General features: G+C 32.0%; 1 protein-coding gene and 1 long non-coding RNA gene across 11 annotated transcripts in view; both read left to right on the top strand.

Annotated features, from left to right (window-relative positions):
* LOC115960126 (TMV resistance protein N-like) overlaps positions 1-24,584 on the top strand; it is a 55,364-nt gene that overhangs the window by 8,334 nt on the left and 22,446 nt on the right. The window lies entirely within an intron of this gene.
* LOC115960129 lies at positions 13,442-15,561 on the top strand. The gene is made up of 3 exons (XR_004085096.1): positions 13,442-13,981; positions 14,821-14,887; positions 15,211-15,561. It is a non-coding gene; the product is annotated as an uncharacterized LOC115960129 (long non-coding RNA).

The following is a 24,584-nucleotide window of genomic DNA, read 5'->3' as shown; positions in this document are numbered from 1 at the left end:
CTTGTAGTTTTATTCCTAATGTTAGGGAGAAATCTAAGAAAGGTAAATTATTTAAGTTACAAAAAAGGCTTTTGGAAGAGCTTTTGATGGGTAGAGATATGAAAATACAGGATGTTGATCATGGAGTTCTCCTAATCAAGGATAGCTTACGTAAAAAAAAGATTCTTCTTATTCTTGATGATGTATATAATTCATACCAATTGGAGAAGTTAGCTAGGAAGAATTGGTTTGGTCCAGGTAGTAGAGTTCTCATAACAACAAGAGAAAGGAGTTTGTTGGTGACACCTGAAGTAAATGAAATATATGAGATTGAAGCATTGAATAACAAAGAAGCTCTTCAACTTTTTAGTTTGAAAGCTTTTAAAAAAGACCGACCTGACATTGATTATATGGGGCTATCCCAAGCTTTTGTAGATTATTCTCAAGGCCTTCCTTTAGCCCTTGAGATTTTGGGTTCCTCTTTGTGTGAAAAAAGTAAAGATGAATGGAAAAGTGAATTAGACAAGCTAAAAGAGTATCCTAAGAAGGGAATTAACAATGTGCTTCAATGGAGCTATGATGGACTAGAAGAAACAGAGAAGGAAATTTTCTTGTATATTGCATGTTTCTTTAATCATAAGAATCAAGAAACAATCATAGAAATATTATATTATCTTAAGCTTTATGCCGAAATTGGACTCAATAATCTAATTGATAAATCTCTCATCAAAGTGTATAAAAAGCAATTGTGGATGCACGATTTATTACAAGAACTGGGCCGGGATATTATATTATCTTAAGCTTTATGCTGAAATTGGACTCAATAATCTAATTGATAAATCTCTCATCAAAGTGTATAAAAAGCAATTGTGGATGCACGATTTATTACAAGAACTGGGCCGGGATATAGTTCGTCAAGAGTCTCCTAAAGCCCCTGAGAAGCGTAGCAAATTGTGGTTGTATAAAGATATTGACAAGGTGCTGACAAAAAATATGGTAAGTGGTTATTGAAAGAACCTGAGCATGTACCTCATTATATAATTCAACAACATAGTGTAACTTAGAGTTGTTATGGTAATCATACATTTTCCAATAATTCCTTTTGTTCATGATTATTAGGGAACAAAAAAGGTTCAAGCCATGGTCCTAGAGTTATCCTCTACGAAAGATGTGGATTGGCATCCTGAAGCCTTCTTAAAGATGCAAAATCTAAAATTGCTCATAATTGATAGCGTTCACTTCAAACATGGTCTCAAACATCTTCCAAATGACTTAAGATTTCTTGATTGGAGGAAGTACCCTTCAAAATCTTTGCCATCAAGTTTTGAGTCAACTGAGCTTGTTAAACTTTGCATGAATTGCAGCTACATTGAACAACTTTGTGAAGGAACAAAGGTAATTTAGGAACCCTTATACTTCTTCTTTTTGAAGTATCATTAATCTAAAAGACTTTGTAGAAGTTAATTGTTTTATGTCTTTTATTTTATTTTTTTGGCTTTTGATAGTCTTTTAAGAGTTTGAAATTCATCAATTTGAACAAGTCTCTAAGACTTACTCCCCCAGACTTCAGCAAAGTCCCAGCTCTTGCAAAATTGGATCTTGAAGATTGTACAAATTTATGTACAGTTCTTCCATCAATCGGTTTTCTTGAAAGTCGTATTACTCTTAATCTAAAAGGTTGCAAAAACCTTATAAATCTTCCAGGAAAATTTTGCAATGAAGTCTCTTGATATTCTCACCTTTTCTGGTTGCTCAAAATTACGAAGAATTCTAGAGTTTGGGGAAAACATGGAACGTGTATCAGAGTTTTACTTGAATGGCACTGCCATTACAAACTTACCCACATCAATTGGGAATTTGACTAGTCTTGCTTCATTGAGTGTAAGAGATTGCAAAAATCTTATGTCTCTTCCTCACACCTTTTTCAATATAAAGTCGCTTGAAAATCTCGATCTTTCTAGATGCACAAAGCTTAAAAAACAACTAGAGAAGTTGGGGACGACTGAAACTGTAGAGGAGCTTAATGAGAGTGGAATTGCTACAAGACTTATGCTTTCTCCCTATGCTATCTCCAAAATTTTTTATCTAGTTTGTCGTGCAATAAAGCGGAGAATTCCCAATTCGATGTGCTTGGCATCAACTTCTCTATCAGGTTTGACTTCTTTGACCAAATTGGATCTAAGGGATTGCAATCTCAATGCAATCTCAAATGATATTTGTTGCTTATCCTCTTTAAAATATTTAGATCTAAGTGGAAATAATTTTGGTTGCCTTCCGGAAAGTATCGTTGAACTATTTTTTCTAAGATCAATGTGTGTGGAGAATTGCACGAGTCTTCGATCATTGCCAAAGCTTCCATTAAATATTGGTTATATTAATGGATATGGTTGTACCTCACTGGAATAGCTACCAGATCTATTGGAACCAAATTCTTCAATTGAGCGAAGACTCTGTGAAGACTCTATCTTTCAAATTGCAGTAATTTAGTGAACAATCAAGGCTCCATTGACATGTTTTTGGTCGGGATAGGAAAGCACTTTCAGACCCCTCTCTCTGTCTTCTACTCCTTTCCCTAGTTAAGGTCTAAACATCGTGCTTTATGCACTGCTCAATTTCAAGGTGGGGATATGGAGCCTTACATGTGTCGTATGTATGACATTATTGCTCCTAGAAGTGAAATTCCGAAGTGGTTTAGCGATCGAAGTATGGATGATTTTGTGAAAATAAACAAACCTTCTCATTTGTGTAATGAGTTGATGGGGATTGCAGTTTGCGTTGTATTTTGTTCTTCACCCCAAAAAAGTTTCAGAAACAGTAAACTTTCATGTTGGTTAATAGTCAATGGAAAAGAAATGTCTTGTGCACCAGGCATTGAAATTGATGTTTTATCGGATCATATTTGGCTTCTTTATTTGCTTCCTCAGTTCTACCACAAGGAAGAGATAAAATCATTGTCGGAAAGTGTTGCGAATGAATTCAATCAGATTAGCATTGGTTTTTGTCGTTGGGATGTGGTGGTGAAGAAATGCGGGTTGCGTATGGTATACAAGAGAGACATAGAAGAACTCAACCGAACTATGGCTCAGAGTAGCAAAAACAATAACACTATTTATGATCTCCATTAAATTCAGACAATTTGAAGGTGGTAGTGAAAGAAAGCAACAAAGACCTGCGTGAGGGTTTCAACAATTTGACCATGGTAATGGAAAGTAATAAAGTCAGGCAAACCCATGATGACTGTGATGTGGCTGGACCTAGTGAAGAAAGAAGCTCTAACGATGTACCAAACCCAAAAAGGATTGAAAGGATGACAGAATTTATGGACCAGGGTGAGGAGCTCAGTACTTGGACTGTTCTCTCTCAATCTTTTTAAATTGATCTCTACTCTTAATCCGTGCGGCTGACTTTTTTTTTTTTTTTTTTTTTTTTTTAATGTTTTTTTGCTTTTCAGGCTTATCACTCGTTCTTAGAAAAGAAAATCTGGTTTTCACACGAGCCTGTCCAAAACTCTCCTCTTTAAAGTGCAATGTTAATGAGTTGACTATAAAGGGTGCATGCATTTGGAAATTAATTCCTACTTTTTCTCTTGATTATCTGTAAGTCAACGAATCTTAGTTTTTCCGGCTGCTGCATTATCTTTTTTACTTTCCTTTTGGCATATACTCTGTTTGATTTTATTTTAAATTCTAAATAGTATATTGCTAGCTGCAGTTTAGCTTCACTATTGGCACTTATTCCAGCAACTGCATCGTTGAAGACTGTTGAGCTTGTTTTCTTTTTTCTTAATTAACTTTTTTTTCTCTTCAGTTTTTTGTAAGCCACTGTTTTTCCTTCATAATTAAAGTTTTATTGGTAGTTACGTTATCTTTTTTTTCCTTTACTTTGGACACATTAATTTTAACTTCAAAATATAATTTTGCTAGTTGTGCTTTAGCTTCATTATTGGCACTTATTCCAACTCTCATCTGTTCTATTTCCTTGATCAAATAACATTGCATTTGCAGTACACCTAGCTAATTTAATATGCATAGTATTAAATCTTATGGATCGGTACAATTGGTAAAAGAATCACCCCCATTCTTGAAGCAACTCATTTAATCCAAAAAATTATTTTTTTTATATTTTTTATTTTAAAAAACATAGTTTTATAAAATAAGAAATGATTAGGGACAGGGTAATTTTGGATCAATGATTTGTGTTGGCAGCCCCCTTGATGTGGGATTGTTGGACTTGTTCATGAGGAGAAACTATCACATGCCCCAGAGACAAGAAGACAAGTGCAGTCCATTGTATGCTTTTGATTTTCACTCTAGCTAATAGATTGAAAGGTAAATTCTGCACTCTTGTTGCATTTTAGTGCATCGTTTTAAACTTTTTTGTTTAAATTACAAAAGCAATATATGCATGGCACTGCAAACATTATTATTGCACTTAATTAAATTTGTCGTTACATATTATATGCATTATATATATGAACTCATGTATAGATTGCAATTAGAATGATTAGTGTAGCTAGACACGGCATCTAACTTCCTTGTTGAAGGTTTTCTACGGTTGTCTGCTAACATTCAACCAAAGAAAATGCTCTTTTTTCAAATAAAGAGACCGGCTGATTTTTCTATTCTTGTTTTGTTTTTTTTTTTTTTTTTTTTTTTTTTTAGAGAGTTTCAATCTATAGCGTCCGCTCCTGATGGCAACTCTTTATCATCAAATCAAGACACCAATTGGTTTTTGGTGTAGGCGGAGATTGAAAATTTTATTCTAATGTAAGATAATAATCATAGAAGTTACTAAAATGATTTGTCTTAGCTATTCGAGAACATTGTTATTGTAATTCTCATAATGCAACAAACTCTACAATCAAGTTGCAGTGGTGAATGTTCAAAATTTCAAACATTAGGAGTTTGATTATAACTTACTTTTTTATGAGGAATTAATGTGGATATGCAAAATTTCCCCATTGACCAAATCATTCAACCAAGTTCTTGACATATCCAAATAACGTCAACATTGTTCATAATTGATTGATCCATGGGTCAACTAAAAAAAGGATCTACATTAGCATAAGTTATGCTTTTGGTATTTTGCTTAATCTATCATCATTAGAAACCTAAGCTTGTTCATGTAAATAGATGTGTGATAACCAACTAAATAAAAGGTCTCACAGGAGACAACCTTCAAAGCTAAAAGCATTTAGTTTCAATTTATCTTCACCAAAACAGTGATATGAATGACTATATATTGCTCAATTGTTAGACATGCCGTGATGCTTCAGTGATTTACAATAATTGAATATTGAACAGTAAGTAGTAAAAAATGGCCTTAGCTATGTGCTGCTTTATTCTGCAACGTAAAGGAAATCATCATTCATGTCACCGTCCCATGTAATGCTTGTGTAGAAGCATCTTATTTCAATCCCACTTAAGTGTAACATCCTTCTCTCTAGCTTTTGTTAATGGGTTATATATATATATATATATATATATATATATATAAGATTAATGATTTAAAACTCTTTTCATATGAAGCGGCTGTTTAATTATATAAGTTTATACCATAAGACTTTTGTGCTTTTGCCCCTTGATGTACTAGAAAGTTTTTCCACCTTTTTAAAACTTTCATGAATCAAATTATTGACTGAAAGTTGTCCATACCCATTTCAGATTGTGACCAAGCAAATGCTGAAATGAACCAAATGACCTATCTCTAACTTAATTGGATTAGACCTTGTTAAAGAGACTTAAAAAGAATTAGAATTGAAGGACAGTAGTAGACATAGAGAAACCTGACCATACAACAAACTTGATTATATATTACCGACCATAACATCTGAGGCAAATTTGTCTTAACAGTACTCAGACTTGAGAAGGCAAGCAACTATGTAGACAAGGTTGAAAAATGTAGAATGTAGCCTGCTTAGGTAAGCCCTACTGTTGTACTTGCTATCATTGTTGTATTATATCTATAAATTAAGTTTTCGCACATTCTTGAATGTATTAAATTTATGCTACACTTTGATAATCATTGTCATTCAGTTTTGAAAATTTTAAAATTTTTATATAATATTTGGGGTTTTCTTTAGATAAGTCAAAAGAATTTGCATCTTTTAATAGGTATTTAAAGATATCTTTAAAATTCATCTTTGGAAACAGGACTTGGTTAGGGAGCGATACTCTGAAGTTGCTGCTCAATTTTTAGCCACCCCTATCTCAAGGTGAGAAACTACTGATAAGCTGATATGGCCTCAATGTAACACATGGTTGATATAAGGTCATAATTAAGCTATTATTGAAAGTAGGGGGAATTTAGGTAATGAATTCTCAAGGGAAGGTCATAGCTCTTAGATGGAGACATCTGTGGGGATTGAAGCTTCCTTTGAAGTTTATAATTTTTGTGTGGAAGTTTTGGCATGAAGACTCATTAACACATAATAGTGAAATGAAACATAGTGAGTGATAGTGTGTGTTATGCAATAAAAAAGAGGAAAACTAGGATTATTTATTCTTGAAGTGCACTCTTGCTTGGGCTGTATTGTTTGGATTAGATTTGAGCGTTAGAACTAAATTCATTTCTCCTTGCTCTTTGAAGCAATGGTTGGCTCAATGGATAGAGGATCCAAAATTTTAAAATGGGAATATTTGGTGTTCTCTAGATTGATGTTTAAGGGTGCAAAACAATCTGCTTAAGAAGTTCTAATGCTTTGCTTTGCAGGTATGCACAAGTCTTTAATGCACAACAGCAAGATCAGAGTAACTGCAGGAAAGTACCAAGGCAAAAGTGTCCAGGTGTGGCTAATTATTGGGGGACACTAGCAGAGATGGAGGGTGGTTTTGGTTATGTAACCAAATCCAGTGCTGGCAGTTTGTTGTTGTTCTTCCATATGCAACCAAATGGCATGCAGCTTGATCAGATACCCGGCTATACAGCTTGGTTTTTGCAGACTTGTTTCAATAATTTGAGAAAGAAGGTTCCTTGGCAATTGCTATGCTGATTGAAGACCTCAAGTGAATAAAATTTGGAGAACACTAGTGGTTATATATGTTGTGCATAAGAGAATCACTGTAGATGTTGGGTCCCTAGCTACTCTTGCTTCAAAGTCTTATAAACATTTTTGGACTCTACTACTAGCCAACTCTTCTGACATTATTGTATCATAAAACCAAACCCAAAAAGAAGAAGAAGAAGAAGAAGTTATCTTTACACCTTTTATGGACTAATTTATGCCTTTGGCACATGTCTGCATTCAATCATTAGAAGCAACAAATGCTTTTACTCTGCAATTTATTAGTAAGATTTTTCTTTTCTTTCTTTTTTACCTCCCGTCATCTTCTTTTCAGACATTTAGGAGTTTAGTAGAATATATATAATGTCAAGTTTGAATGGAAATGGGTGCTATCACTTGATTTTCTCATCAGCCTGTAACATTAATAGCATTGCTCTTTAATTATGCATGTTTTTACAATATGACTTTTGTGCTTTTGACATGCTTTTCAGGCCTCTTTCTAACAGTGTGATTTATTTGGTTTTAAAAGTATATTGGCTGTTGCACGCTAGGAATTGTAGAAACCAAGCAGGCAGGTCTGTTGTTGATCTTATTGACACAAGTTTAAGTGAGGACATTGAGCTTTGGAACCAATTATGTAGGTTATAATTACCTTCTAAACTACTAAACTAATCAGACTTCATTAGCAGTACAAACTAATCAGACATTGCTACTAAACTTGGCTTTAACTACCTTCCAGCTATACTTAACAATCAAATACACAGTCAAGACTCCAATTTGATCAAATTTGTCCTTCTAACTAGGTATGCATGAAAGGAAAATGTTTGAAACAGCAGGACTAGCCATCGTCTATCACTTGAAACTCTAGTGTAGTACAGTTGTACCTAGAAAAAAAAATGACTTTAAAAAGTAGTGCATGAGCAAATATGCTAAAAAGATGAAAACTAAAAGCAGATCCAACACGCACTCAGCCAGTCAGCCATTGTATTATAGACTATAGTTTTCATTAACTAATAGAATAGATTTCTTCTTTCTTTTCTGTTTATCCGTTTTCTCTAATGGGAAGAAGTTCTCATCCTCTGCTAATAATTTGGTTTGTTGTGGTAATACTAAGGTTTTAAGTTCCTTAATTCAGAATCATACTCATATCACAGAGTTACAACGCATTGCCAACTGGTAAGAGCTCACATTCCCAAATGATCCTTAAACAAAAACATTAACAACCTCTCATATAACACAACTCAAATCTATAAAAACACAATTAAGAACCACCAGGAATCCCCCAACACTGCAAAAGGGTATACTACTGATGACAAAGACACGAACTTTAAACAAACAATAGAAAGTAATCACAAGAAACTAATAAATGGGTAACCGAAGAAACACAATTTAAAGCAAGTAATCAAGAATTCTCTCAACAGCAAAAAAAAAGAAACAAAAAACCCACAAAATAGAGACCTAGTAGTTACCTCGGCAAGGGAATCATCAATTGTTATCATCTTGGAACTCTTCTGTGGCTTCCTCTTTGCCCCTCCATGGCGCTGATTACATCAACTTCTTCTTCTTCACTGTTGTCATTTTCATTCAATTGCTGTTACAGAGAGAGAGAGGTAGTGTTGTCGGAAACTCGGAATACGTTATAGAAAAAGTTATTACCATGAGAATTGTTTGGTAAACCTATTGTTAACACTTCTATCACACAAGCTTTATGGAAACCAAAAAGGACTGAAGTGGACCGAATAGGATCAAAGTGGACAGAATAGACTGAACAGTACTGAATAGAACCGAAGTGGACTATTCTCACTTCCAGTTCCAACAAAAAAAAGTCAAGCCTATTTGAAATTTGAAGCATTGGTTTGCAATCCGCATTTGGATTCATTTGTTAAAAAGCAAATGATGAAAGCCCAACCTTTTTGAAATTTGAAGCACTGACTTTGACCGAAAAGAAAACAAAGCTTGCAAAGAAACAGTTAGTGTTCTGTGAATATATGTGGGTGAAAAAGTGTATGAAAATACGTGTAATATTGTTTAAACACTAAAAACTATTGTCCTAGTTACACTACCAAACAACCCCAATTTTTTACGGTCTGGAACTCGAGTTTGCAAAACTCGAGTTCCATGTGTTTTTTTTTATTTATTTAATTCCATGTTAGACCTATACTAGTTCGAGCTCAAGTTTGTTAAACTCGATTTTGAGTTGGAACTCGAGTTTGCTAAAATCAAGTTTCAAAAACAATCTACATAACTAAATAACTTCAAACAGATGCTACTCACCTAAAATTATCCTAAAAAGTTACTATTCAGCAACTTTTCCTGAGAATTGCTTGGCAAGCCTATCCTTAACGCTTCTATCACACAAGCTTTATGAAAACCAAAAAGGACAAAATGGATTGAAGTGGACCAAATAGGACTAAAGTGGACAGAATAGACCGAATGGTACTGAATAGAACCGAAGTGGACCGAAGACAACAAAATAGACCGAATAAGACCAATATGTACCTAATAAGACTGAAGTAGACCGAATAAGACCGAATGGACCCAACTAGACCCAATAGGACCGAATAATTCGGAAGTGAGTTTAATTGGTCAATAGTTCGATTTGTTCAAATGTAGGCTTAATAATTCTCTATATAATTTAAAAGTCATGATATTTGAAATATCCTAAATTTGCACAAGCAAATATTTTGTTTTTGATTCTAGGGTTAAATACATAGTTGGTCTTTAAACTTTATAGCCTATAAAAAAGTTTAGTCTATAAAATATAAAATGATTGCTTTTAGTAAAATGATATGACCAAACTAAAAACAAAGCGTGTACATGATTGGCTTAGGTTTGAGAAACCTTTTATTCTATATTGACCTCATCAAGTCCAAAAATTTCTCACCCAAGCTAACATAACCCAAAATAGTTCTAAAAATCAACTCAACCCAACCTGTAAGGGTCAGATTGGAGCCATTTGGTAAGTAAAAGTTTAGACGCACAAATGGTTACTATATGGTTTAAAATTGTAATAATTTAATTATTTTATGAGTCTAACAAAAATGGATATAAACTGTATTGATGATCATGGAATTATTAAAAATCATTATTGAGAATTATAAGAGGAATTTTGACTAAGAAAATACAATACAACTTACTCTTTTATATACTATCTAATAGATATACTATATTTTTATGAGTTTGCTAACATAAATACTGCTTCATATTCTCATGAGTGGTATTTTATTATATAAATTGGCCTTAAATATTATATATAAAAATTATAATGCATGTGTTGTGCTTGTTCGCGTAAGCTCGTATAAATTTACATATGTTTGTGAGTATATAAAAATGCATGTATGTGGGTTCCTCAACTAGTAAAGTCTCCGATGGTTGAATAAGAGATTTAGGGTTCAATTCCTGCCTACACCAAAATCCGATTGGTGTCTTGATCTAATGATAAAGAACTATCATTAACAGCGGACGATAGCTCTTGATACATGTATGATAGTTATAAATTTCTCCCTCGTGAACTTAAATCGTAGCTATGTTACTTTGTTCTAGGTGTCTCATATATGGATAGAAAATGAAATAGCTTGATGAGACAAATTTCTTATATCCAAAAAAAGAAAAAAAAAATCAAATTATGTTGACCATTCCTTATAATAGCCTCTATATTATATTATAGAAAAGCAAAATAAAATGGAATTTTTTCCTAGTCACACACTCTAGTGATGACACTACATAGGGGTATGTTTTGATGGTAGGAATCCTTGTCCCAACACCTAGAGATGATTGGTTTGAGCGATAGCACCAGCAAGACCCGTGTGGTACACATGGTATTACCAATTGCCATCGCCTGGTGTGGGGTCGATGAGCTCACACTAGAGACCCCCTTTTTTTTCATTCAGCAAAACAAAAAAAAAAACAAAAAACAAAAAAAGCACTCACATGATGACAATATGTGTCTTCTATTTTCTCTATTTGTAAACTGGTCAAGTGATGTAATCTCTCACGAGATTAGAATCCACACATGCACATGTCTCACATGTTAGAGAATAAATGCCCCATCATATAATCTTTCCGAAAAATGGGTCATGGAGGTGAACACAAAAATCAAAAAGAGCACGAAAGTGCATAGAGTTTACCTCGCTCCATTGGATAATCTTCCCTGGAACTAGAAGTGGGCCAAAGTAGAATACTACAATCAAGGAAAGTAGAGTTTTCTCCCAATACTACTGCCTGTATTGATGATCAAATTCTACTAAAGCATTTTTGCAGTCCACACTATGATTTTTACTTCTAAATGGAAAAAATCAATATCAACATACTTTTAGCAGATAACCATGAAGCTACACCTATTGTCCCACTTCCCAATATTTTTTTTTTTTTTTTTTTTTTAAAAGCCGATGACCCCTAAAAAATTACTATTATAAAGTTTTAATATAACCTTAGGGTGCGTTTGGATACAGCTGAAAACTGAAAACTGAAACTGAAAACTGAAAAACACTGTAGCGAAATAATTTTTAAATGTGTGAATAGTATCGTGGGACCCATTTTTAATGAAAAAGTTGCTGAAAAGTGAAATTTGTGGGTCCGTGAACAGTACACGATGTGCTGTGATTGGTCCAAAAAAATTTGAAAAGTCAAAGTTTGCGGCTACTGTTCATTGAACAGTGCATGAACAGTAGCCGCTTGTGGGGAAAATCGCGTGAAAAAAAAAAAAAAAAAAAAAAAAACGCAAACGCGGATTGGGCAAAAAACGCCCAATCCAAACGCAACCTTAGTATACAACAGATAATAGAACCAGTTGTTTTAATTGCAGGACTTCAGTGTATTGTTCGTGCAATTTACCTTCCTTTGTCTCACAAATTTTTTTCTTAACTTTTTTTAATTAATGGTTGAGATTAAAAAGTTTCTTTTTTGCAACTATCAATCTCAACCATTTTTAGTAATTGCATTAGTGATCTCAATCCATGCTGGCCACCAGGAAGTTAATTCCAATCGTGAAGCTTCCTACAACTTTTCTCAACTCTTCAACTTAATACTAATAGTTTTCCTCTTCGATTATTGTCTCTCTTTTTTTTTATCTTTTTCATTGCCTTGCAGTATCTTCATCATACATTGTCCTAGTGAAAGGTATGAACTTTGTACAAAAGGGAAAAGATTAATGGCAACATCACTCACAAAGATCAAAAAATGACAAACAATGTAGTTATATACACTAGCTTTTAACTCGCACTATGTGCGGGAACCTTTTTATTTACATTTGTTAGAAATAATTTTTTTTTAATAATATATAAATACACTTTCACCACGTATTAAACACCCAACACATATCTTCATTTACAAATCTAATTACAAACACCGTAGGCAGATATCAAAAACTAATTTAACCCAATTATTTAAAAGAAAACCAAATCTAATACAAATACCCAATACAGAATTTATTTTAAACCCAATACCATAATTAAAACCAAATCTAATTCAAATATCTAAATCTAAAACAATCCGACCAAGTCCACTTGAAGATGTTGATTCAACATCAGCTAATTTTTTCAACATCAGCTAAGGTAGATGAATAAATATCCTCCTTTTGAGACAAAGTGAGAGACAGAGAAATGAAGAATTTGAATGATGTGAGATTTGTTCCTGCTACCTTCCAATCGGCCAAATTTTTTTCCCCTTCTTATTTTTTGCCTATCATGTCCCTTTCATGAGGAATGAATATAGACCTTTGTAGATTTCGTTCAACCCCAACATTTATATACTGGACAAAGTAAATGTATCTTAGAACCTTGATAAGAAACTAAAAAAAAAAAAATCATAAATGCATATAGACCACAAAGTTTGATAAGAAACTATGTTTTGTTTAAGCTACCTTAGAACACAAATTTTCTCAACCTCATTAATTTAAGACACATATTCTCTATATACTATCCATTCAATAGATGGTTAATTCAATTTCACAACTCCTAATAAACCATACTAACTAAAAAAGAAAAAAGAAAAATCCTATTGAAGTCTAAACATATATGCATTTTTTTAACACATGACATACATACCAACCAAAAAACTACACAAAACATATTGTTTATAAACCAAATTATTAGCTGTATGTTAAAGGACAAAGAAAATGCTAATTTTGAGATTTTGATGAGATATTATATATGAGCACATTAGTTTCTATTCAAAGGCATGTTCAATTACAAAAATGATTTCTTAATTCTTTACTATAAGTGGCTAAAGTAAGATTCTACCCAAATTAAGCACAAATATTGAAGAAAGAATTTTGTGCTTGATCTGAGCTCCAAATCACAGTGGTTTCCAAATTAAATCAAGCCCCAAAGAAAGTAATGGAGAAACAGAGATAAAACAAATATAGATTCAAAAAGCAAAAAAACACTGGAAAGATGTCCATGTTCATCAGTTTGAGTAGTAATCCTATTGCCAAATATTTACCCTTTTTTATCCTTTATTCTCTATTGTCTCTTTCTGCATCATTATTGGCAGTATGTTTTGAGGAAGAATAAATTCTTTCAAACAATTGTGTGAACCTTTCACTTTGAGAGAGATAAAATACAATAGAAAAGTGACATATATTTTTGAAATGCTTGTGCAAAGGCACTGGTCAGGTCTTAATAATATTTGAATCTCATTTAAAAGTGACATATATTTTTGTAAATTAGATTTTTCGTTCCTTTCTTTATTTTGTTTCCCCCTGGTATATTTTTTTTCAGGCATTCAGGAGTTTAATAAAATATTTGTAATGTCAATTTTGAATGGAAAGGCTGGTATCAGCCTATCACTTCCATTGCCCCTAAGTTTTTTATGAACAATAGCTTGGATAACAGGCGGCAAACTCTGAATCTTGTACTCTTTTCTTAATGTGCTGCTTTGGTTTCATTGTGCGAAAAAAGAATGGCAAGACAAAGCTTTTTGTTGGTGTTTTAAACAGAAGTAGAAATCATGTGCTGGAAAGCAAGTAAACATCGACACTGGAAGCTCTCACTGCCAAAGGTATATTGATTTATTGTTCTATCCCATGTTTTTTTCTTACATTCAGAATTAGGCTTCTGGGTTGTCCTTATTTAGAAGTCCATAAACACAAGCTCATTAGTAAAGTCATGAGAGATAGACAGGTAGTTCAAAATGAATAAACTTGAATTCTAATTTGTATATATTTCCTTCTTGTCCTTTCCATATATTATGGTTTGCTTTATGTTAAAGTATGCAAAGGGGTTTTACTTATTTGGAACTTTTAAAAGGCTTTTTTCTTTTCTCTTTTTTTTTTGTTTGATCTGTCCAACAAAATAAGAATATCTCATACAGCTATTCTAAAAAGCTAAAATCATATACTTCCATTTTATCAGTCACCAAAAACAAAAAATTGTTGTGAATGGCTACATATTACTTGATTGTTAGACTTGATTTGTCATATCAGTGATTTACCATGAGAGAAGTATCATTTTGCAAACATTAATATATCATATTGAATGGTAAGTATTACTAAATGGCCTTGGCCATGTCCTGCTTTTATTTTTAAAGTTAGGAAATCACCATAAACCTCATTCTTCCATGTGATGCTTGTGCAGAAGCATTGGTGAGTCCTCAATAATATTTGAATCTTATTTAGAACGGACATAGCTTTTTCTGCTGCTTTTTCATAGTTATATTATTCTTTCTTTATTTCTTTCTTTTTTTCTTTTGTTTTGTTTTTTTTTCCCAAACATTTAGGAGTTTAATAGGTTACATCGTATGTGTGTGTCTGATGTCAAGTTTTGATGGAAATGGGTGCTGCCACATGTAAGTGCCCTGTTAAATTGTAATATAGATTGCTAAAAACTCCTTTTATGCAGGATTGTTCAGTTTTATTATATCGGTTTACTGATAAGCTGATATGGCCTCATACAACTCCTAAACATGGTGAGTGAAACTATATCTTATGCTATGAGGAAGAGGAAAACTTGGATCATTTATTCCTGAAGTGTAGTCTTTCTTGGGCTGTATGGTTTTGGTCAGATTAGACCCTTAGAACTTTGTGCATTTATCCTTGCTCTTTGAAGCAGTTGTTGACTTAGTGAATGGAGGATCTACATTTTCAATAGCAGGAATATGTGATGTTCTCTAGATGGTCGTATCATAAATCTGTTGGCCTTGTGGTACAACCTCAACAAAGTGATGTTTGAGGGTGCAAAACAGGCTGGCATATGAATTGTTAATGCTCAGTAAAGGTTTTTTTTTTCCAGGTATGCACAAGCCTATCATGCACATTTGGATCAGAGTAACTGTAGGAGAGTACCGAGGCAAGTGTGTCCAGTTGTGGAGGGATAGCTGGTGTTGCTGACAGTTAAGCAACACTGGCAAAGACGGTGCAGATGGAGTGGTTTTGCCTAAATCATGTTCTGGCAGGAAGATTTTGAAGGTGTTGCAGTTCTGCCATATGCAGCTGAGTAGCTGCTAGAAGCCTAGCTGTTTGTTTGCATCATTCATCTCTTATAACATTAAAGAAATTTTCACTTGATTGTTCCTTTGCAACTTATATGATGTGATCCATTTCACAGTTGATTTCAATGCTTAATTGTTGATAACGTGGCAACTTCTTTCACAATGGGAAATACTGTTTGGGATGATAGGTTACTAAAATAATAGTTTTATATGTGCATTAGGTATTCTTTGTGATTATGAAAGCTCAAAGCAATAACAATTTTGATTTATCTTATTGAAAAATCCAACCGTATAAGTTGCGAAGATGTAAATTTGAGATATTTAGATTTTAGTTGGTTTATACTTTAAAGTGTCTGCCTTAAGAACTAGTGCGCAGTCTTCATAAACTATCGTCTTCTATTATAAATTCAACAGATATATATACATATGAAGATTAAAAAAAAAAATACACATTTAATTTTGACATATTATTGATATTCAGCTAATCATTTTGTTAATGGATTTTGGTGAGGACTCAAATATAATCTTTATTCATTGCTGAGCCTCAGTTCTTTCTAGCTCTTGAGAAGCTTCCTTGGGTCCATGGTTATGAGAAAAAAGTGAGGCCTTTGGGGTCTTTGAGTTGAAGTGAGCTTGGGTTTTCAGTAATATTTGATTTTGGTGCTGAGCAAGATTAAGAGAGCCTTGCCCATTTTTGCTCTTTCAATGAAACACAGAGAGCTTTCCCTTTAGCTTCCTAAAATTTCCCCTTCTCTTTAATTGGTTATTGCTTCTTTGAATTACCCAGAGAACCCATGCCTTATCCTTCATTGAAACACCCATATTATTAGCCTACTCATATTTCAAGCCCAAAGTAAGTGTTAGTGAGACTGAAATCACAGAGCCATTTATCCAGTGATGTTCACTACAGTCAAAACTTCCGGGAGTGTCATTAGAGTGCCAGGGGTTCTGGTCTTTTGCAAGCAAGGATAATTGGAGGAAATCACTATTGAAGGATTCCAAAGATTCTAGGACAATTACGGTAGGGAGGCAAGTGGCGCCCTTGTAGAGGTTATATAGAGTTTGTACCTCAATGGTGTCCCCTTAGTGGAACCAATGAAGTCACTTCATGAGAAGGCATGTAACAGATTAAGTTGCTATTACTAGTCTTGATATTTTGGGCACCCCTTCATTAATTGGCATGTTCATTTTTTTAAAGAACAATTACGTTATTTGCATAGTGATCCCATTATTCATTTTAAAGAAGCATTAATTAGTTTGAAAGGGTAAAGATTCTTCGGTTGATGTCAAAGCAGCTCTAATATAAATAATATTGATGTCAATTACGAACTTTGCTTGCTCCTAGCCTTCACTTTTTTTCCCTACATTATTTTTTACTCTCTTCATTTTCAGTTTCTAAATGTCTAAGTCACCCTATCTGTGTACTTCTATAGTTTATTTGCACCCTTTGCCTTTTGTCATAAAATTATTCCTACTTATCATAGAGAGACCAAAAAAATAAAAATCAGCCTTACTAAGAAACCCCAAATGAAATTACTCTAAATAAGAAAGAAAAAAGAGTGAAACAGCAACCAAGTGCAAACATAGTTACACATCCTTATCATTGTTATCAATGACCTGAAGTGCATAATTATTTTGCACTCTGCTTATATTAAATTAGTTAGTGGATGTATTAGTCATAAAGTTTCCAGATTCCACTAAGCATTTAAATAAAAATAACTTTTGATTCAACTAACTGGATTTCAATCGATTCAGTTTGGCCGACTTTTGATTTCTTCCAATTTCTTAGAAACCAAATAGATCAAAGGGGAAAAAAAAAAAAAGCCTATTTCCCTTTGCTTTTCCACATTTTCTCAGCAACCAAACACCAAGCACAAAAAAAAAAACTCAAAATCATGTATATATTCAGAGATCATACCAAAATAAGAAAATATATATTTCCCTTTGCTTTCCCACGTTTTCTCACCACCCAAACACCAAGCACCAAGCAAAGTAGCAAACACACACCCAAAAAAAAGAGAACAGCAAAGAAACGTATCGGCGAAGAGGTGTACTGAAGCAGCTCGATAGAGAGAGAGAGAGAGATGGGAGGAAGAGAATGACTAGAGAGGGAAAGGGGAGAATAGCTGCTGTTGAAGTGAGAGACAAATGTTGAAAAATAGGATTAATAAGGTTATAAAGCAAACCCAAAACGAAGTAGTTTTGGTAATAAGGAGAGAATAAATAAAAAAACTCTTATTATGGGTCAGACCTGGCTAACTGGTGGGAATGTGTGTATCCTTGCCACTAGGATATCAGGAACTTTCTTGATATAATTTGTACAAATTAATATTTAATATATTTCGGTTCGGTTTCAATTGGGTTGGTATATTTGGGTGGGACATCGAAACTGAAACCAAACCGCACCGAAACCAAAATAAAATTTTGGCAACGGTTTGATCGGTTTCAGTCGGTTTTTTTGGTTTCTCGGTTTTGTGCACACCCCTAATTTGAAGAAAGCAATATCAAACGAAACTTCAAGGCAGGACTTAATGTCCTACTATACTCCTTCCAAGATCATGGAAAGTAGGCTATGCCTTAATATGTTTTTCTTGTTTTCTTAATTATTACTTTAGATTTTGGGTTTTAAAATAGGAAAATTGACATTATTTTCTTCAGATTCATTTCCAATTTTATGGTTTTGGAAGAATCGCAATATGGGATATCACGCAAACATTGATTTTTAATCTGTTGGGTGACTTTTGTCAAAACTACTGGGAAAAAAAAAATTAAAGTAAAATAAAATATGCGATAGCCGTACTCTTTCTTCGGCCATTGTATTGGGCCTATTGGACGTGGTAAACCAATTATGGGCCTGTGGGGCTCCAAGGGAGTCTAGGGGGTTTCCTATTGTATCAAATCAAAATTTGAGATTGAAAAGGTTTTTTTATTTTTAAAGGGGTAAATAAATAAATATATAAGAGAAAAGTATAATTCAAGAGAAAAAAGAAAAAAGAAAAAAAAAAGATACAAAACCTATTGTTTACCTTTCAAAAGTGTTACGAGTTTAACTTTAAATTATTCTATAATTAAGTGACCAGCCTCTATCCTGTGAACATAGACAAAAGCATTGTGTTTTTTACAAGAGTATTGGACACAACATCCTATTGTCTTCTTTTCACGAACACGGAAAGTGGGTCATGCTGCTCCTAAGCCTTCCTTGATGACTGAGTTAATTTTTTGATTTATTGATTTTGAAACAACTGAGTTAAGTTTGACAAAAAAAAAAAAATGATAAATTACACAAATTTCCCTTGAACTTCTTCAGCATGTATTTTCACCGAAATCCTCTCATACTACTAATAATAATAATAATAATAATACAGTTTTTTTTTTATATATAAGAATAATAATACAGTTTTAAGCAATTTTTGCAGCCCATTCCCTTTCCATAAAAGAATTGAAACTATACTATATAGCTGGCCACCACCATTAAGTTAATCTGTGTTGGTAACTAAGGCGTGTCATATTTCTTTTTCCAATTTTTATCGAACATATGATTAATGGAAAGAGAGGACACTTCTTATAACTTTCCAAAATTCTCTAACATACATACCCCACCCCCCATCTGAATAATGGAAAGAGAAAGATATAAAGTCACCACGAAATTGCTCGCTACCCTCGTCTTCTTGTTCTTGGTAGGTGGGAAAAAGAGAAAAGGGGGAAGATGCATGCACTGAAGAAATTGGGGAATCAATGACTTGCTGCAAGTCTTGCATATAACGTTAAAGATTGTAAAGGCACTGAAATAAAGTCTGTAAAAGAAAAAAGAGATAGGAATTGGGAAGCCTTTTTGTTTTAACAGAAGAAAACTTCAAATCTTGAGGGACGAAGAATTGCCTATCTGAAAAACCCGCATAAATTATGTTCATAATAAATATATTTAAGCAAATTGGAAAACTTGGTACACAATTGGGTGATTAAAAAAAGCTAATTAAATTTCTGCTACCTGTACAGATTGTACTCCTTTGGTTAACTGTAATTATGTGACTGGCTATACTAGTTATCAAGTCTACATTTATGTCTTGGGTTACGTTAGATCAATTGGTAATTCTTTTGCGATTAAATAAAAATTTAGATTTAAATTTTATCTACACTAAAAATAAAAATCAATTTTTATATATGTCTGGTGATAAAAAAAAAAAAAAAATATATATATATATATATATTATTGTAAAAATGATAGTTTGATACTATAAACTTAACTCTTATCATATAAAAAAGGGAAAAAAAATTGTCGTTACCAGAAACACTAAAGCAATTTATGCAGCACATTCCAATCTTATCAAACTATCTGTAATTATTAGTATGGCACTGCCATCCTAATAAATTACCCTGTAAAAAATTTTATGCTTGAGATTGAAGGCTGAAGCTTCACTTCCTGGGAAAACTATCAAATGCATGGAGCTGAATAAACTTTTATCATCACCCCTATTGAATTAAGCCATCGACTATGTTTTAATTTGATATTTAGGATTCTTCTGATATTTACTAGATGAATAAGCCAACAGGGATCAAAAAGCTTAAGTGTCACCTTATAATATGCTTAAGTGTCACCTATGATTAGTGCACATAATTTTTTATTTTTACTAATAGTACCTATGGTGGTTCAGTGTAAGTGTTGAAATCTAATCATAAATTGACAAAAAATGTGAAATTGAATTTAAACTTGGGTGTACTATTACCACTAAAGCAACGTTTATACAGACCATTCTATCTCCATATATATGAATTGAACTTTATGCTTTATGCTTTATAGTTGGTCACCATTTAGGCCAATCTGTGTCCTATTTCCTCTGTTCGAAAGAGTGAAAAATGATTCATGGTTAAACACTAAAATAAAAACGTAAAAATAACGCAGGACCATGGTTAAAGGAACAAATTAAGAAAGGCGCAGAAAGTGGATAGAATTTTCTCAAGTCTGGCCCAATTCACGCTCTTATCGACCAAACTTTAAAGGCATGTGACCATGAAGTTAAGCTATGTCCTACTGTCCTCTTTTCAGGAACGTGGAAAGTGGGCTAGCTTGACTACGGAATTATCATCAAAGGTATTGAGAAAAAAAAAAAATCATATTTTTAGAAAACTTTAAATGATCCATTAACAAATATCCTAAAGGCATTTCTTAATCGGACACACGCATATATATTGTTAAAGTTAACATAATTGTCTTTTAAATCAATTTGAAGGAAAAATTTTAAAATCACTGAATGTCAATTTAAATAACTATTTATTTGTGTGTTTAACTCCATGACCAGTGACGGACCTACAGTAGGGCATTGCCCCCCCACCCCCCAAAATTTAAAAAAAAAAAAACAAAAACAAAACTTGAATACATATGTAATCTGGAAAATTAAGATTTCCCTTAAATATATATATTTTTGGATTTTGTCTGAAATGTTGAGATATTGACCCACAACAAAAAATATATATATGGATTGAAAGTATAACATCAATAACCAACAAACTCTCATCCAAAAAAAAAAAAAAAGGACAAATGTGTTGAAATGTTTAAGAAACACTTATTTTATATGTTATACTTTGTCGAAATGTTTATAATATCAAATGTTTAAAAAACACTTATTTTATATGTAGTATTTTGTTAAATATGAAATAGATGTTAGTTTTTATTTTCATTAAAAAAAAAATTTGTTTTAAGCTTTGGCCCCCTCAGGTTCGAATCCCAGTTCCGTCCCTGTCCATGACTTATAAAAATCATATTAACTTATTCACGAATCGTTATGCCTTTGTCCAACATGTAACATTGTAACCATTGACATAAGAAAATTGGTTAACTCATTCACGAATATCCAAAAGCCATGATTATTTGACAAATTTTTAATAATAAATATTAATTATTATCCTATTAATATTTAAAAATGATTGTTATCAACAGTTTAAGAACATAAATTAATTCAAAAATCAATACATATTTTCTTGGGTCGGTCCATTTTTTTCTTTTTAGCGAATTCAAGTCCGTCTAAATTAATTATAGAATTCATCATTATCACGACGCGTCATTTTTTTTATTTATTTAATCATCACAACGTCACATAATTGCTTCGAATAATAGTCAATGACTTATTTCTAAATTTTTTTTTTTTTGATAGGATCCAAAAGATAAGTTGCTATGACTAGACTTATTTACCTTATGAACATCATAAAAAGTGTAAATAAAGTTATAATTTTGATATTTTTAAGAGTGGACTAAGAGTCAATTCGGAAACTTTGGAGGAACTTTCCTAAACTCTCTAACATGAACAAAAATCAACAATTTATTAAAGTAGTAACCATTACTATCCGAAGTTCTCAATGACATACGCTTTGTCTCTATTATTTTCTCTTCTCTCAAACTCAGCACACACGCACAAAGAAAGCAATTATGTGCGATGGCATCTAGTTTTTGAATAGATATCTAAATTCTAAAGAGATAGAAAAAGAAAGCAATATGAATAGAACTTTATAATTTGTCAAAAAGTAATATGAACAGAACTTTATAGTTAGTCACCAAGAAGTTAATTCCAATCAGGAAACTTCCTACAACTTTCCTCAACTCTTCAACTTAATACCAATATTTTTCCTCTTCAATTATTGTGTCTCTGTTGTTTTTTCTTCTCAAACTGTGCACAAGGAAAGTTTTGTACCACCAATTGTTCAAGCTTATTCGTTTCCTGTTATATCAAATTAAATATAGAAGAAAAAAGTATAATTCAAGAGGAAAAAGATACAAAACCGATTGTCTACCTTTCAAAAGCGTTATGAGTTTAACTTTAAATTATTTATGTTTTGATTTTTTTTTTTCATAAAAATGTATAACTAACAAAATTTGGAAATAATTATATAAACTTAAAAAAAATGATATTCTTTTCCTTAAAAGTTTAGACGCACAAATGGTTACTATATGGTTTAAAATTGTAATAATTTCATCATTTTATGAGTCTAACAAAAACTGATATAAACTGACTGATGATTATGAAATTATTAAAAATCATTATTGAGATTTATAAGTGGAATTTTGACTAAGAAAATACAATACAACTTACTCATCAGATATAAATAGTTAGATATATATATATATATATATATAAAGCAAATAAATACAAGGGGAAATTACATTTTACCAACTTGTGGTTTGCCCGAAAAACACTTTGCCTACCCGTGGTTTAAAAATTGGCACTTTACCCACCTGAGGTTAGCTCTGTTTGTCTTTCATTATCCACCTCTATTAAAAACAAGGGAAAATTTGTATTTTTGTTACTTTTTATGTCTCTCTCCTCTCAAAACGAAAAAAACTAAAAAATCAAAGGAAAAGAAAATCTAAGAGCTAGGTTTTGTAAAAATTATTATTATAAAATTGATAGTTTGATACTATAAACTTAACTCTTATCATATAAAAAAAGGAAAAAAATTTGTATTTACCATCAACACAAGCAATTTATGCAGCTCATTCCATTTCCATAGATATATTGTACTTTATGCTTTATAGCTAAGCTCCATATAATGAGAACTTCATGAATTTCCCCATCAGATTCTATCAGAATGTCTTTGTCATATATTCCCTAAGTTTATGCAAAGTATAACTTTTTTCCATTAGAAATATTCTCATAGTCAAATTAATAATCTATATCAAGTAATCAATTAATCAAGAAATCTTCTCTATAAAAATAAAGATTAAAAGTTATCATTCTTTTATAAGACCTATTAAAACCTCGCTTACTAGGAGGTTGCCCATGAGTTACGTTTCCACAACATTTATCCTTATTGTTTCTACATTCCAACGGTTCCATTTTGATAAAGATATTTGCAAGTGCTGGTTCTACATCATATAATACTTGCTAAGTGTCATGTTGATATTAAATAATTTCTATCATCAGAATTGTTATTGTCTCACATCTTAGCCACCAAACCAAGATAAGTTAAGGTTTTGATACTAATTGATGTTGTGAGTGTGGAAGTTATAAGAAAATAATATCCAATTCACCATAAAATAATGGAGAAAAACTCTAATTTTTTTTAAACTAAATTTGAATTGTTAAAAAAAAAAGTTTAAAAACATTTACAAAACAAACATGAAGACCTATTTAAAAGCTTAGTAAAACTTGATAAATAAGAAAATATATTTTAAAATAAGTTTTAATTAATATTTAACCATGATAGAAATAGACCTAAAAAACTTTAAAAGCGATTAAAAATTAGAAAATATTAACTCTAAACTAAAAATAACAAAAATTATATAAAAAATACTAAAATTAATAAATTATATAAATTAAATCGTAAATTTTGTGATATAATTATTCCAAGATCACGTGTATTTTGTTTTCTTTTAAAAAAGACAGTGGACGTGGCCTTCAAGAAAGAAAAAGACTCGTCTTTTTATTGTTCTACTTTGTCAGTAAGTTCACTTCTTTCACAAAGAAAAACAATAAATAAAACTTGGTACTTTCTTGTTTTTCATGCGTATCTAAGGCCTTTTCAGGAAAGTGCAAGGAATGGGATTAACTTATTCACCAATATTCGAAAGCCATGATTATTTGACTAATTTTTAATAATAAATATTAATTATTATCCTATTCATATTTAAAAATGATTGTTATCAACAATTTAAGAACATTAAATTAATTCAAAAATCAAAGCATACTTTACATGATTCTAGTGCGCGCTTATAAATTATAGTTTCACAAGGCATGCATAGTGAAAAATTATTAACCAAAAAAACACTATTTTAGACCCCAATTACCACTAACAAGTAACTACCAACATAAATATATATATATATATATATATATATATTCTAGATCTTAGTATCAAACTGATAAATTACCTTGTAAAAGATTTCATAATTAAATTTCTGCTACCTGTACAGATTGTACTCCTTTGGTTGACTGTAATTATGTGACTGACTGTACTACTAGTCATCAAGTCTACAGTTTATGTCTTTGGCTACGTTAGATCAATTGGTAATTCTTTTGTGATTAAATAAAAAATTTTAGATTTAAGTTTTATTTACACTAAAAATAAAAATCAATTTTTATATATATCTGGTTATAAAAAAAAATTATTAATATAAAAATGATAGTTTGATACTATAAACTTCTCTTATCATATAAAAAAAGGTAAAAAAATAATAACTGTAGTT

Source organism: Quercus lobata, chromosome 9 (genome assembly GCF_001633185.2).
Source record: "Quercus lobata isolate SW786 chromosome 9, ValleyOak3.0 Primary Assembly, whole genome shotgun sequence".
NCBI classification, from domain to species: domain Eukaryota; kingdom Viridiplantae; phylum Streptophyta; class Magnoliopsida; order Fagales; family Fagaceae; genus Quercus; species Quercus lobata.
This window is presented reverse-complemented; position numbering and strand designations above follow the sequence as displayed.